We start from the raw sequence: 15,006 nt of genomic DNA, 5'->3' as shown, positions 1-15,006 counted from the left end.
AGGCAAAAGATGGCAGGAGTGAGGAAGGGAAGGGGGAAGGGAGCTGAGGTAGGGAAAAGGATTTGAGTGCAACGGGGAGGCAGGTCTGACTCCCAGGTGGGCGTGGACAGACACAGTAACTGTGCCGGGCAGTTCAACGGTCGCAGAAACCAGTGCTGTCCAGTGGCCTTGAGTGAGGTCCGGGAGTGACCGAATTTGATTGGAAAGGAGATGAAAAGAAAACTGGTGGAGGGTAGTGAAGGGGAAAGGGGAGAAAGAGAAAGGGAGAGAGAGCTGAAAGGAATGGGAGCGGGGAGAGATATAGAGGGTGGAAGTGTACCTTAATGCCGAATCTGTGGTGTTCGCAGGGCCAATAACAACAAGCGAGTCCGCAAGTTTTATGTGCGAGGTCCCTTGAAGTAAGAGCCGGTTTCGGCACCATCTCATAGGTAAAAATTGGGATGGAGTGGTGGAGAGCACGAGCGGATGGATGGAGGAGGCACCAAGGCACATATGGAATTCTCAGCGGGATACAGCTTTATTTCGCATGGGACACGTTTCCCTCAGGGAAGGGAAAGATGTCAGGGGAGGGCAGGGAAGGGAAAGATGTCAAGGGAAGGGATGTCAGGGAAGGGCAGGGAAAGATGTCAGGGCAAGATGTCAGGGAAGGGAAGGGAAGGGAAGGGAAGGGAAGGGAAGGGATGTCACGACAAGATGTCTGGGAAAGATGTCCACCCACGTGTTGTGAGCTGGGACTTTATATATGGGGGCTTTAGGGTGTGGAAGGGGGAATGTTTTGGGGAGAAATCAGGGAGGGGGAAGCAGGTAGGATTAGGGTGTGGAATTGTTTGCTTTTTCCCTCTTAAGATGAGAGAAAAACAGCTTCTAAAATCTCTGGTTATCAGGTAGAATCTGCTTATCTTATCTTTGGAGGTCAGAGGAAGGGCAGGCTGCTTCTCAGCAGAGTTTGTTTCCCTTGACTTCAAAGGTCAAGGTGAGGTCCCTGTTGGGGAGGGGGGAAACTGCTGCTGTTTGGAACCCTAACAAATTCTAAGCCAGCCTGGGTGACTAGTGAGAACTTTTCTAAAAGTGAAATGCGGTCAGAGGTAGACCAACTGCTTAGCATATGGGAGGTCCTGGATTCAGTCCTCAGAAATGGAAAAAAAGATAGGTTAAAATGTGAAGTGTTTCACTGGGGCTGGTAATTGTAAATTGAGGCTGTCATGATGATGAGCTAGGTCAATGGTGAGATTTATCAAAGCCAACTATGGCTCACTGTCACGTAACACGGTCACCCAAAGAGCCAGGACCTTGAAACTTCTATCTTTTACAAATGCTTTCTGTGGAGGGAATCTTGACATCACACACACACACACACACACACACACACACACACACGCACACACACACACACGCACACACACAATGCTTGACATCACACACACACACACACATGAAGTCAGTGTTCTGAGAATGCACATTTACAGAGTCAAATTTGCAAAAATGATGCACCAACTGAATTAGAACTCTCTGAAAGTCTCTATACAATCTGTATGTCCAGTAAGGGAGATGATGCAAAACCGACAGACAGTACATAAAGCTCAGGGAACTGAAAAAATAATACTGTCTGCTTAAAATAGGGGGAGATGCCGGGTGTGGTGGCGCACGCCTTTAATCCCAGCCCTTGGGAGGCAGAGGCAGGCCGATCTCTGCGAGTTCAAGGCCAGCCTGGTCTACACTGTGAGTTCCAGGACAGCTGGGGCTACAGGGAGACCCTGTCTCAAAAAGACCAAAAAAAAAAAAAAAAAAAAAAAAAAAAAAAAAAAAACTTAGGGGGAGAGAAGCCTTAAAAAGGGGAAAAAAAGCCCCACTCAATATAACAAAATCCCAAAGCTCCTTGCAAGCAAAGCCTGGGCTTAGAAGATGTATAAGCTGTTAGTGGTTTCAAGAGCAGATACTCGAAGGAGATGGGGCGGACTTGGGGGAGGTGTCTCAAGATGTGACATGGCACTCAGGGCTCCTCAGCAGGAGCCAGAGAATGCACTTTCCCCAGCTGTGTCTCAGCACCTCCTGGAGTGTTTCCACTGAGGTGTCTTAGATAACTGAAGATCATGGATAACACGCTCAAGTGTTCATTGTAGGCCCTCGGAAGCAGCTGACTCTGGTGATTAGACGATGAACACATCTCAGATACTAATCAGATGACAATCATTGCTAACCACATTTGATCTTTGAAACAGTTTTTCTTGGAAGCTACAGCCTCTATTGATCCTAATATGGGGTGTCTAGTGGAACTTGTCTTGGTGAATGAGTTTGAGATGCTCTTCCCAAAGGGTCTGAATGGAACAGCTCCACTAAAGGAATCTTTTTTTAATTTTAATTTTATTTTGTGTGAGTACATTGCATGTAAGTGTACCTGTGTCATGCAGTGCCTGTGGAGGTCAGAAGAGGGTGTCAGATTCCCCTGGAACTGGAGTTATGAACAGTTGTTACCCCCCATGTGGGTGCTGGGAATCAAACCTGGATCCTCTGTAAGAGCAGCCAGTGCTCTTAACCTCTGGGCCATCTCTCTAGCCCCACTAAAGGAATCTTCATCGATGTTACCAGCCATCAAAGTCTGAATGTATCTGCTGTGTGTTAGTCAGGGGAATCCAGGGATACACACCCAATTATACTGCAGATGTTGAATGAAAATATTACACACACACACACAGAATATGCTTCATGGACAAAGATTCATTGTAAGAAGTTGAGTCATTTGGTTATGGGGAATGAGAAGTCCTAAGATCTCTGATTGAGCTGGTGATGTAGTCCAAGTTCTACTCTAAGAAGACAAAGAATCCAGTTTGAAGATGTCAGCAGACAGGAACTCTTCTTGTTTGTGGAAGGTCTGCTTTTTAGTTCAGTTCAGGTCTTTGACTGACTGGATGAGGTAAGGCCACATTTGGGAAGATAATTGGCTTTACTTAATCTACCAATCTAAAGGCTAATTAACTCCTCAAACACACATTTCAAGAATAACGTTTCACCAAATAGGATCATTGTGGCCTAATCAAGTTGACATTTAAAATGAGCCATCACACTTGTAGAACGGAGGTACAGGGACCCTCTACAGTTGTCCCTGCTGAGGGACATTGTACATTGGCTACTACATTGCTTGTCTTACAATCTAATGATTCTTTTTTAAAAAAATATATTTATTGTTTTTATTTTACGTATATGAGTGTATTGCCTGCATGTATGTGAGTGCACCCGTGCTGTGCAATGCTGTGGAGGTCAGAAGAGGGCTTCAGATTCCCTTGGAACTGGAGTTTAGGATGGTTTGTAGCTGATGTGTGGGTACTGGGAATCGAACCTGGGTCCTCTGCAAGAGCAGTCAGTGCTCTTAACCACTGAGCCATCTCTCCAGCCCTGTCAATCTAATGATTCTTTATGATCAACCTTGACTCTGGTTGGACAAAAGACCTAAAGATGAAAGGCAAGATCCTAACAATTTCCTTCCCTAGGAGAAAAAGTAAGGCACAGGACAGTGTCTTTGGCCTGAGGGTTGGGAAATGTAATGGTTTGTCTTGACTTGATTGGAACCACCCAGGAGATGCACTTGTGGGTGTGTTTGGAACCCTGACTAATAAGAACACAAAAAAAGCCGGCTGAGCACCAGCGCTCATCTCTCTGCTTCCACAAACAGCGGACCAGCCGCCACACTCCGGCTGCTGCGGCTTCCCAGTCATGAAGGACTGCATCCTCACGCTGTGAGCCAAAGCCCCTTCTTCCTTAAGTGGCTTTTTGTCACGGCAGTGGGAAAAGTAGCCATCATAAGAAAGGATTAGTGAACAGGATGTAAAAGCACATACCATAAAGAAAAAGGTTGATGCAACACTGTTTCCCCAAAGGGGCCTCATTGATAGAGTTACAGAAAGGAAAGATTGTAAGAACCAGAAGTGTCGGGGGGACCTCCTGAGAAACAGGAACTCAGCAGCTGTGGCTGCCTGCACAAGACCTGCACATGATTAACCAGTAAATATTCCCGCACGGTCGGACTGTGCGAGGGCCCCCAAGACCCCACTCCTAATATGAGAGGTTATAGGCAGCTGAAAGCTGTTGGGGGAAAGTGACTCTTCTTGGGGCACAGGAGGGGACCCTTGTAGGCTGTCCATGATGCCGTGTTCCTTTCTGAGGATGTTCTAGAAGCCATTAGGGCTTGATGTTGGAAGCATAGATACATCCAGGCCATGGTGAGGTCTAGGGCTGAGGTGTCTTTGGCTGGTTCTAGAGGCTGAGAGAAGTTGGGTTGGAGGGAAGCTGTGGGGATGGCGGGGGCTGGTCTTTTAGCAGCGCCACACATTTCTTGAGTTTTTGTTAGTGCTCACTGGTATATGAAGTATGTGTGGGCAGCTCGTTGCTCCTTAGTTATTGCTTACCCAGCACTTCCTACGGGTCAGGGATAAGGGTAGACATTTGCTCAAGGGCTCCCTCAGGCTAAAATTACTTTGTCCTTTGCAAACCTTTAAGCCTTTTTAAGTAGTAACAAAGGGTTTTAATAAAATGAATGACGTCAGTGGAAATGCAAGGGCTCTGGTGGGTGCTTTAACTGCTGTGATAGATGGCCTCAATCCTGTAATCTGTAGTATCAGCCCACCCTGTCTACTGGGAATAAAGGGGGTTTTGTGTCCTTGAACTGGAGGCAGATTATCAGAAAACTTTCCAGATGTCTCTCAGGTGGACGAGAGCAGTCTTCAGCTCTAAACTTCTTTGGAGTAAAAGGAGGAGCCTTCCTCACTACTGAGACCCTTGTTTTCAGGAGCCCTATGGGGTTATGAGTGGTTTATTCTCCATTTGTGTGTGTATATGTGTGTGGTAATGTATTTGTGTGTAAAAGGTGCATGTGTGCATACACATGTTGGGGGTCTAGAGGTTGATGTTAGATTTTTTTTTTTTTTTGACAGGGTCTCCCTGGTCCCAGCCTGCCTGGAAGTTACTATGTGGACCAGGCTGGCCTCAATCTCACCTGCCTCTGCCTCCTGTGGGCTGAAATTAAAGGTGTGTACCACCATGCCTAGCTGTCTTTCTTTTTTAAAAAATATTTTATTTATTATTTACTTTATTTATAAAATATCATTAAATATTTTATTTATTATTTTATGAGTGTATTGCCTGCGTGTATGCGACTGCACTCATGTCATACAATGCCCAAGGAGGTCAGAAGAGGGTGTTGGATCACCTGGATCTGGAGTTATGGATGGTTGTTGGCCGCCATGTGAGTGCTGGGAGCTAAACCTGGGTCCTCTGCAGCAGCAGCCAGTGCTCGTAACCGCTGAGCCATCTCTCCAGCCCTCGGATGTCTTTCTTGATTGTTCTCCACATTTTCGTTTGTTTTTGTCTCTTTTTTTGAGACAGGTTCTCCTTGCAGCCCCAGCTGGCTCACTATGCAGACCAGGTTGGCTTCGATCTCACAGAGATCCACCTGCTTCTGCCTCCCAAGTGCTGGGACTAAAGGCATGTGTTACCACGCCCGGCTTTGTTTTTTAAAACAGGGTCTCTCTCTGAACCTGGAGTTCACTGGTTGACTGAACTTGCTGGCAAGTGAGCCTGAGGACCCTCCTGCCTCTGCCTCTGGAATTCAGGTACACACCTCTAGCTCAGCTTTGTAAGTGGGTGCTGGGGACCTGAACTCAGTTCCTGATGCTTCCACAGCAAGCTCCTTACTACCTGAGCCATCTCCTCAGGCCTGTGTCTCCATTTTATGCCTCTGCTGTCGCTGAAGGAGCTGGTGAACATGAAGAATTTGAAAAAATGGACTGGGGAAATTTTATAATTGTAAGATGTTAGCAACAGTTGTCCCCTAAGAGAAGACTGGCTGAGCTGGGGATGGTAGCTCATGCCTGTAATCCCAGCACTAGGGAGGCTGAGGCAGGAGGATTGCCATGACTTCAAAGCCAACTTAGGCTACATATTGCGTTCTAGACCAGCCTGGTCTACAAAGTGAGACCCTGTCTCAAAAAAAGAAGAAAAAGAAAAAGAAAAATCAAGAGACTACATACAATGGACTAGAACAGGGTCAAGATCAGTAAGGAGGGGCTGGAGAGATGGCTCAGTGGTTAAGAGCACTGACTGCTCTTGCAGAGGACCCAGGTTCGATTCCCAGCACCCACATGGTGGCCACGAACTGTCCTTAACTCCAGTTCCAGGGGAATCCGAAGCCCTCTTCTGACCTCCGCGGCATTGCACGACATGGGTGCACTCACATACATGCAGGCAATACACTCGTACACATTAAATAAAATTTAAAAAAAGTAAAGTTCTTAGCAAGACTTATAGCATACAACTCTGTATAGAAAACGGGGCGGTGAGATTACCCATTTGCTTATATAATATTATAATAATTTACATAATCATGTTTGAAGAATGTAAAACATTCTTTCTGAGTGGAAACCTATAGGAGGAAGTGGGTCTGATGTGAGCAGCACTGGAAGGGCCTTTCTCAACTTTTCTTAAGCTGTTTGATCCCACACAGATTCGTTACCATTCAAACATTAAATATAGTTAAAAACGATACATAGCAAATCCAATCCAGATGGAAAGCCACCCCAGTCCTTTCCAATGAACCCCTTCATTCTTCTCATCTGAGACCAGCCCTGCAAAGTGGGCAGCCAGTCCTACTGCTGGGCTAATGGAGTTTCAGTTTTGACAAATGTCAGGCTTCATGACCACACAGCTATGATAAATGCGGAAAGGCAGGATCCCAAGTCCTGAGCCTTTGGCTTAGCAAAGCAGCCCTTCTTGATCAATGTTTCAGCTTTGGCTCGGGTTTTAGGAAGGGAACATAAGTGATCAAATGTTTGGAACTTTTGGATGGAGGGTGGAATTTTAATTGTTTTCTTTGGAAGGGTTCTTGTATAGTGGACACTTCCTGGGAGAGAATCCAAGTGTAAAAACTTACTAGGTGGAGCCCAAGGCTCCTCGTTGAGGTTCCCTGGGAAGGAAGGATGCTCAGCTTCCTCAGGACATAGAGATGGACTGGGAGACTCTGAGATATTCTTGGTTCACAGAGGGTGAAGAAGCTAGAGGTTTTTAAACACAGATGTGAGTGGTGAGGGGCTGGGGAGAGGGCTGTCAGTAAAGGGCTTGCTGTACTAGCGTGAGGACCTGAGTTCAGATCCCGTGCACCCACATAGAAAGCTGGGCATGGAGGTGCATGCCTGTAATCCCAATGCTGGAGAGGCAGAGATGGGGATCCCTGGGACTTGCTGGCCAGCCAGCCTAGGTGAATTGGTGAGCTCCAGGTTCAGAGAGAAACCCTATCTCAAAAAATTAGGTGGAGGCTGGGATGGTGGCACACACCTTTAATCCCAGCACTTGGGAGGCAGAGGCAGGCAGATCTCTCTGTGACACTGAGACCAGCCTGGTCTAAGGTGAGTTCCAAGCCAGCTGGGGCTACAGGGAGATCCTGTCTCAAGAAAACAAAAACAAATAAAAAAACATAGAGTGGAGAAGCAATTGAAATACACTCAACATTGACTTCTGGCCTCCAAGGACACACGAGCATGTGCATCCACACATACTACACCCCCCACATGGACACACACACATACACAGACGTGGGTGGGGGTGGGCTTTGGCGATATCTAAAGAGCAAGAAGAAAGAGAAGAGTTGGTTTCTGGTAGAAGGTACATTTTCAAAATGTTAAAAAGATAAACAAATCTACACTGTCCATGTAGTAACACACTATGAAAACATACCAAGCTTTTAGTTCAACTGATGGGGAGACAAGGGTTTGGAAGAAGTGCAGGTACACTTCCGTTTCCTCAAACGGCTCCTCTGCTCTGGAATCTGTCCAGTGTCTGAGCACAGGAAACAAAACACAAGGGCAGCTCAAGGCTCTCACCCTTGGCCATCTGGGTGCTGTAGCCTTTCAGTCTCCGAGGACCCTGTCCTCAGTAGGGCCACTCTTGGCTTAACACCACGTCTTCATGGACTTGGTATCTTCATCATTGAAAGGAGAGCAATGTGCTTTCATTTTGCAACAGGCCTTGAATGATGCAGCTGCTGTGCACCCATCAGGGGCCTGCTGGAAGTCCCTCTCCCTCTCCCTATGACTCTCTCCCACCCCCTTTGAAGTAAGTTAAACCTATCAGGTTGAATGTATTTTCAAACAGAATCTTGCTGTGACTGAATTCCACTTTATTTCCAAAGCACTCTTGGGGTTGGTTTTCTAGAAAGGTCGCCTCCCTGCTCAGGGGTAGACGTTTAGTTACACCACCTTTGATGACTGCCTTGTTATCTCCCTGGGATGAGTTGTTGCCGGGGAGCCAAGGAAACAACTCTGCGTCCGGGAGACCCACTTGGTCAGATCCAATTCTGTAGTTTTGTGTGAGTGACTGTAGGTGGGTACTATTTTGGATCCGCACCAAAGCAGGACTCTGGCCGTGCTCTGTAGAATGCCTGAGGAGATAGCTCATTTTTCCTGTGCAAGCTTACATTCTGAAGGACACACTAGACAAACATTTATTTACTTACTCATCTGTGATGGAGTAAGGTCAAATTCGCTGCTGGAAGGCCCACGTGGCATCTGGTTCCCTCCTCCCATCCTCCTCATGGCAACCCAAGGCAAGAATCCTCCAAAACCGCTCTTTGGAAAATCCTTACAAGTTTATTGGACTTGCGAGCTTGGGTTTATTTACAGAAGAGTACCCCCTCCCCCCATTTATGGCTGTGCTGGTAAGTCCCCACTCAACCCGACAGCCACACATAATGGTGAGAGACCTGCCTCAAGGCGTTCTGGGCTCATATATCCTTAGCCACTCCCCCTAATGCAGCTAAGGTTAACTTGGGTGAGAGGGGTAACTGACCCCCGACCACCTCGACTCCTGAGGAGTGTGGGAAGGAGGTGTGACTATAGCTTGCCGCCATAGTGGTCAGAGGAACTTCCAGGTAACGGATAGATTTAGTTGTCAACTTACACACCTGGGTGGAGGGAACTTGAATTGATGATTTCCTCCATTGGATTGGCTTGTGGCCATGTCTGTGGGGTGATTTCTTGATTATTGAGGGATGTGGTGGGGGCCAGCCCACTGTGGGTAGTGTTACCCTGGGCAGATGGTCTTCTGTTGAATAAGAAAGCAGGCTGAGCAAGGGCCAGAGGAGCAAGCCAGTAAGCAGTGCTCCTCCAAGGCCCGTGCTCCAGGTTCCTGCCCTGAGTTCCTGTCTTGACTTCCCTCAGTGATGATCTGTGACCTGGGAGATACAAGATAAACACTTTCCTCCACCAAGTCAGTTTTGGTCAATGTTTGTATCACAGCAATTGAAAGCAAACTAAGACAAAAATTGGTACCAGGGTTGTGGCGTACTGCTGTGCTGGACCTGACCGTATGTGTCTGGGAGGATCATAGAAGTGTTTGAAACTTTGCACTGGAAAAATGCTTGAAGCTCAGTGAACTGTTCTGTGAGTCCTTGGAGAAAGGCAGATGATGGAGTCCTGGCTTCTCAAGTTTCAAGGGAAGCAGAGACAATCAAGGCTGTTTGTGCGGTATTTTGAATTGGGAATCTGTGGTTTCTGGTCAGCTGGGGCTGAACCCATCAGCTGTGACTGAGACCAGCACCACTGAAGTGGAGCCTTTGTTTTACTGGCACAACGAATGCTGGTCACCTGGGCTAAACGATCAGCTGTGATTAGAAGAGCGTAACCATCACAGTGAAATCTTCTGGGAAGTGTTTCCTCAGGGTCAGCACACAGAAGCTACGGTTCACAGGGGGCCAAAGGCTCCATCTCAAGCTGTTTTGAGAAGGCGTGAAGGGTCATGGAGAGGATCTGAGGCTTGGCATCGTATGAGGCCAGAAGATGCCCTTGGTAAAGGTGCAGCCTCAGTTGTAATGGAGACCCCGGCATGGTCCTGGAGAAGCCAGGACAACGGGATGATCATCAAGGGCGGTGGCAGGTGTGGAGTGGGGCCTGAACCTATGAGACGAGCTGTGTGTGCTATGGACAGCAGAGCCTGAGAAATGGAGCTGCCTAAGCCCTTTGGAGCCCAGAAAATGGTGAGTGAATCACAGACATCAGCCTTGAGCTACTTAGGTGGACTTAGGTTTTGATTAGGTGTATCTGAGTCTTCCTTTTGAAATGACAGTATTTAACTAGTTTTAGATTTTATAGGAGCCCACAGTTAAGCGTTTTTCTAAAAAGAATTTGACCTCTTAAAGTGTTTAAAAGTCCCACAGTCCTTAAAAATTCAAAATTGTGTCGCTGGGCTTGGTGGCGCATGCCTGTAATCCCAAGCACTTGGGAGGCAGAAGCAGGAGGATTTCTGTGAGTTCAAGGCCAGCCTGGTCTACATAGTGAGTTCTAGGATGGCTGGGGCCACAGGAGACCCTGCTTCAAAAAGACAAAAAAAAAAATTCAAAATTGTACTGTCTTTTAAAAAATTTTATTTTTATTTTATGTGTATGAATATATTATTGCCTGCATGTATGCAGGTGCACCCATGTTGTGCAATGCCTGCAGAAGTCAGAAGGCGTTGGATTCCCTGGAGCTGGAGTTATGGACAGTTGTTAGTTGCCATGTGGGTGCTGGGAATCAAACCTGGGTCCTCTGTAAGAGCAGCCAGTGCTCTTAACTGCTGAGCCATTTCTCCAGCCCCCTAAAGTTGTACTGTCTTATGTTGTAATATTAATATTAACATGAGATCTTGGGGTAAGAAACGAGAAGGTTGTGGTTAATAGTGATGTGCTTTGTGTCAAGTTGAAAGGGGGTCAATTGTGTTGGAGAGCTTCATTGAACACACCTGGGTTGAGGGAGCCTCAATTGGGGAATTTCCTCCATTGGATTGGCCTGTGGCCATGTCTGTGGGGCATCTTCTTGATGAGTGATGTGGGAGGGCCCAGCCCACTGTGGGTGCCACCCCTGAGCAGGTGGTCTTGTATAAGAAAGCAGGCTGAGCAGGGGCCAGCGGAGCAAGTCAGTAAGCAGTGTTCCTTCATGGCCTGTGCTCCGGCTCCTGCCCCCAGGCCCCTGTCCTGAGTTCCTACCTTGGGCTCCATCAGTGATGAACTGTGACCTGGGAGATGGGAGCTGAAGTAAACACTTTCCTTCCCAAGTTGGTTTGGCAGTGTTTTCATCACAGCAACTGAGGGCAAATTAAGGCACCACCTGAAAGCAGTTTGCAGCTTTTGAAGCTGTGCTTCTTCCCCAGAGGTGGACAGGACCCTGATAGGGCCCATGAGAAGAAGTAAAGGAGGCGAACTGAAGTTTCTTCTTGGCCTTTGACAGGAAGGCCTTATTTCAACTCTGACAGGGGCCCTTCAACTAACCTGCTTAGAGTCACGTGGACCAGGGTATCTCGTTATTTGGAGCCGTAAGCCTCCTAGCACCCACTTCTCGGTTTAAGTTGACCAATCCAAAATTGGGGGTGGGGGCTACTGAAACCCTTAAAACCCAGATTCTCCCTGGGGGCTTTGCATTTTGGTTTCGGGTCTTCTCTCCACTTGTAGAGCATTTCATGTTTCTGTGTGTGTGTACACGTGTGATCCTTACATGTATGCATGTAATTATCTTTCAATAAAAGTTTGACTGTTGCTCTCTGTTGATCTGAGACTTTTCCTGCCTTTTAATTCTTTAATTGGCTGAGGAAATGAAGCCAACCTCACCCCCGGACAAAGGATTACCTCTGGGGTTAACTGAAAACATATCAATACTCAAATGTGTCTCAGAAGCAGAAATCCACCAAGCACAGGAAGGGATGTGGCCTCTGGAGGGTCTGGGCTCAGGCTTTGACCCTTGCCAGGGTGGTAAGGAACAGGTTTGGTTTTAACTCAAGTCTTCAATCAATTTTTTTTTCCTTTTGGAATGTAGTCTCTCTTGTGTTGCTTTGTTAAATATTTTTGCTGGACCTCTGTGTGCGCCAGCTCTGACCACTGCAGTCTAAATTTCCAAAACGCCCTCTGAAGGCCACACACACAGCATGGAATCTGAGTTCAGTAGGTGACAGAGCCATATTTTTTATATTTTTTAGACAGGTTATCACTATGTGGCCCTGGAACTCACTGTGTAGATCAGGCTGAACTTAGAGATCTGCCTGCCTCTGTCTCCTATTATCACTATGTGGCCCTGGAACTCACTGTGTAGATCAGGCTGAACTTAGAGATCTGCCTGCCTCTGTCTCCTAAGTGCTGGGATTAAAGATGTGTGCACCATGCCAAGCCATATTTAGCTCTTTATTTTTAACATATACAGCAGTGTTGTACAAACCCTGTGTACCTGGAGGGAGGATTTTATCATACTGTTCTATATGTATATATTTACGTGGTTAGCTTTATTAGTTTTATAAGGTTTACAAAAAAGTTGAATAGAAAGTAGGATTTTTATACACCTTCTTACCCCCAACTCCTGACCCTCCCAGTTTCCTGTTAACGAACACCTTGCATAGTGTGTGGGTCCTTTGTTAAAATGGATGTTTCAGCACTAACTGACATTCCCAGTTAGGGTTCGCCCACTGTGTCTGAAAGTGCTGCTGGTCTTGACACATGCACGGGAATGTGCCCACCATCCTAACAGCATACAGGGGCACTTTCACTGCCTTCAAACTCCCGTCTCCTCTGTTCGTCCCTCCTACCTTCTGCCCCTCTCCACAAATCTGTGGCTCACACTCAGTTTTTTGGCTTTTCCACAGTTCCAGAATGCCATGAAGTTGGAATCTTGTATCTTGGTCTCTCATGTATACTATGCACTTAAGCCTCTATCTTGTTTTCTCCCAGCTTACAACTAATTTCTGTTTGTTGCTGCATAGTACTCCACTGTGTCCACTCTACATGTATCACGACTTATCTGCTTCATCTCTGTTGTCTCTGAAGTTGGCAGATATGAACAAAACTGCTATGTGCACATTCATACCTTCTTGTGGACAGAGGTTTCCAGGTTTATATTTATTTTTAATGCCTTTCTGAAAGAAAACATTAAAATATTATTTTAGAATAGGATTTCTGGATTGTAGGTGATCCATATTGAGCACTTATGGTCTCTGTATTAGAATACATGAGTCATGGAATATTTGTGTATGTGCGTTTGTACGGTACGTTGTGTATGCATACATGTGTGCATATGTATGAATGTTGTATGATGTTTGCATATGGGTATGGTGTGTTTGTATATATTTATGTATATATGTATGTGTATGTGTGCATATGGTGTGTTTGTGCATGTGTAATGTCTGTGTATGGTGTGTTTGTGTATAATATGTATATGTGTGTATTTGTGTATGTAGCTTATGTATGTATGTGCATGTGTTTGTATATGCATGTTATGTATAATGTGTGTACGGTGTGTTTATGTGTATATGTGTGTATTGTGTGTTTGCATGTATGTGCATGTGTAAAGTGTATGTATGTGCATGTATGTTTGTGCATGTGTGTAATAAGAAGCCGGATACTTACTTGCTGTTAGTACAGAGGACTGTGGGAGAGGAGGATCCACTACAAAGCTGGGCAAGGCCTCTGGTGCACAATCTGAGTCAATTCGCAGCTCAGGGTGGACGGGCCCTGAGGCCTTTGGACATGACAGTCCAGGAAGGACACAGAGCTCTCAAGGGTCCAGCTGGGCTGTGTGTATGCCTGAATCTAAAGAGGACACATCCATCAGTCCCAGATGGAGGGACATTCTTCTAAGCTGGCCCGTCTTCCACAAACTACCATCGAAGGCAAAGGAAGTTGAGTACTACTTTAAGGGAGACGGAAAGAGATGGAAGAGAGGGAACCAGGTGTGATGCCTGGTCCTGGGCCAGACCTCGGGGGACTCCTACAGAGGACATCATTCAGATCACTGGTGAAAGTGGAGTGTGGACCAGAGGTCAGATGAGAGTTCTATCCATGTGGAGTCTTCTGAGCTTTGATCTGTTTACTGTGGATCTGTGAGGGACTATCTACAGTCTTAAGAAATTACTATTGCAGTAAGCCCTGCAGTGGCTTGTTTGACTTTGCCTCTAAGATGGGGCTCTTTACTACCTGATGGATGGAACCCTGGCTGGAAGCCAATTTTCATCCTGACTTTCTTCCTGTGTTTATAGACTACACCATTCTGGACTGCATTTACAGCGAGGTGAACCAGACCCACTATGCTCTGGATGTGATGTGCTGGCGGGGACACCCTTTTTAAGACTGCCAGACTGATTTCCAACTGGCAGATTCCCAGACTGATTTTCTACTGGATGCATTCAAAGTTACCAGAAGGAGGAGGACTGGGAGAGAAAACAAAGCTTAATCCTTTTAAATTTGTGGGGTTCAAGAATTTCCCTTTTACCCCTGAGAGCCTGTGTAAGGTGTTATTTATGGAGTTTCCCTGAGAGCCTGTGTAAGGTGTTATCTGTGGAGTTTCCTTTTGAGGTAGATGGACTTCTCTTCTAGCATAAGCAGACTCTCTATAGCCTTGGAAGTACGCCCTGCGGGGCTGGCTGCGCCCTCACAAGGTGTCAGATATTCTTGCTGTAGCTGTACCAGCTGGCCCGCTCACCACCAAGCCAGAATATGCAGGGCACCAGCTCCAGCAGATTATTGAGCACAAGAGGAGCCAGGAGAGTATGAAGGAGAAACTCACACACAGGGCTTCTGAGAATGGCCACTATGAGCTTGAGCACCTGTTACTCCCAAGCTGAAGAGTCCTCGCCACAGCCCAGACCACCCTGGGAGCCTCATGGACAGCTAAAGACGACAGCCTCTTTCACGAGTCACAGGATAGAGCCTGGTCCCAGGAGGAAGACTGGGGAGGAGGACAGTGATGACCACAATAGGTGATTTATTTCAGAGTATATTTTCCAAATCCACACCTGCTGGAAACGGCTTGCCCCCTGTCTGGAATGCTGGCTCAGAGGTTGGGAAAGGGTCCAGATTGGGTGGAATTGGGATTCAGGTTGCTTGGACTAGCTCCTGCTGTGGTAAGTATATCCCAGGTCCACAATGTAAATATATGTGAATCTTTAAAAAAAAAAATTACTATTGCCGGTAATCCCAGTGCTAAGGAGGCAGAAACAGGTGGATCTCTGAGT

At 46.6% G+C, this 15,006-nt stretch overlaps 1 pseudogene; it reads left to right on the top strand.

Annotated features, from left to right (window-relative positions):
* Positions 1–14,666, top strand: part of LOC103728926 — a 107,782-nt pseudogene extending 93,116 nt beyond the window's left edge.
* The last annotated feature ends 340 nt before the right edge of the window (positions 14,667–15,006 follow it).

This window comes from Nannospalax galili, unplaced genomic scaffold (genome assembly GCF_000622305.1).
Source record: "Nannospalax galili isolate Female #2095 unplaced genomic scaffold, S.galili_v1.0 scaffold192, whole genome shotgun sequence".
Lineage (NCBI taxonomy): Eukaryota > Metazoa > Chordata > Mammalia > Rodentia > Spalacidae > Nannospalax > Nannospalax galili.
This window is presented reverse-complemented; position numbering and strand designations above follow the sequence as displayed.